Source organism: Geospiza fortis, unplaced genomic scaffold (genome assembly GCF_000277835.1).
Source record: "Geospiza fortis unplaced genomic scaffold, GeoFor_1.0 scaffold55, whole genome shotgun sequence".
Lineage (NCBI taxonomy): Eukaryota > Metazoa > Chordata > Aves > Passeriformes > Thraupidae > Geospiza > Geospiza fortis.
Window position 1 is genome coordinate 11,939,161 of NW_005054308.1, and position 1,623 is coordinate 11,940,783.

General features: G+C 50.2%; 1 protein-coding gene across 1 annotated transcript in view; it reads left to right on the plus strand.

The window, feature by feature from the left end:
- The window catches only part of KCTD16 (potassium channel tetramerization domain containing 16), a 55,301-nt gene that overhangs the window by 2,010 nt on the left and 51,668 nt on the right, over positions 1-1,623 (plus strand). The window lies entirely within an intron of this gene.

A 1,623-nucleotide genomic window follows, 5' to 3' on the forward strand; every position in this document is an offset into this window, starting at 1 on the left:
GAAGCGGGGCTCAGCGCGGCGGGCCGGGCCTGGCTAGGTGGCAGCACAGACTGCCGAAAGCGCCGCGCCTGTGCCCGGAGGACGCGGTGCCTCTGGCGCTGTAAATCAGCGCCCGAGTGCCTCGCACGCTTCGGGATGTGTGGGACACAAACCGAGGGTGCAAACACTGCGAAATTCATTACAGAAAACCTTCGACTGGGATTCACTTTGCAAAGGTAATAGAAGCTTGATAATCATCGGGCACAGGCAGCCAAGCCATCTGTCAGCAGCCCTGACGCTTCCACGCAGGGAGGGAAAACACAATTCCATCCCTCTGGCCGCATTTCAGCGGGGCCCTCTCAGAGCAGCTGCTGCGCTCTGGAATGAGGGCTCGGAGCAGAGAGGGGCAGGGGCTGGGCCTTGTTACACAACACGGCCGTGGAAAGGCGGGTGTCCTCTCCAGGAGCAGCGTGTGCCCTGCTTCCCACAGCCACCCCAGAGCCACGCTGCTCCTGCCCTGAGCTGCAGCGCTCGAGGGCTCATTAACTTCAGCTGATGGCCAGGTACAGCTGGTTACCAATGGTAACAGCGGGCTAATCTGGATCCCGTGAGGCTGTACCACAAAATCATTCCACATCTGCCGTGCCGAAACCTTTGAGAGGTTCAGGAGGCCCTTTGCCTCCATTTTCATTTGAGGAGGATGAAGGATGGAACAATTGCCCCATCCATCAGTGTAGCCAGCTGCTGCTTTGGCCAGTGGCCTTGGGATAGAGGGACAGAGGAACAGTGGGATAGAGGGATTGAGGGACGGAAGGATACAGGGATACAAGGATACAGGGATACAGGGATACAGGGACAGAGGGATACAGGGACAGAGCGATACAGGGATAGAGGGACACAGGGATAGAGGGACAGACAGACAGAGGGATAGAGGGAGAACACAGAACTGCCACCCTGGGTGTGGTGCTCACAGCGAGCAGGCTCCTGGCGTGGGGAGCTGACAAAAGTTTTTGATGGAAGATGCATCAGGAAGTGAACAGTTTGGGTGTAATTCCATGGATTCTGTGCCATCTACTCTTGTGTGGGGCTCAACAGGCAGCCCTAATCTGCTTATGCAATGAAGCTTAAGTTAGCATCCTGAAAAGCCATCTGGGTTTTTGACATCTGTAGACTTACTTAAAATTAGTTTTCTAGCTGGATTTCTTAGCAAAATAGTTCTAAGGTCATGGATCCGCTTATATTCCAACAGGGATAGATGATTTGTGTTATTAAGAAGCTTCTGCTTGAAATTACAGTGTCTTGTACAAGTTCTAGGAGGAGAATTAATGTAGGTAAAGGAGTGGATTAGAAAAATTTTGCTGGCATTTATATTTAAAATAAGGAAAAAATATAAGTTCTTTATAGGCACAATGATCTCTGCTAATTGAAGAGAGGATGAACATAGGCTTTCCCTGAATTAGCAAAACAGACTCCTGGTTTTCATATTTCTGAAATGTTTACCTTAAAGGATTGCACAATGCTCCTACATCACTTCAGCCAGGGTAGGGACTGAGAGGAGAGGTACCATAGAAATTTCGGAGAATGAAAGTCCATAGCAGGTGTCACAAAATCTTCTCTCATCAGTTAAATACAATTGAAGTTCCT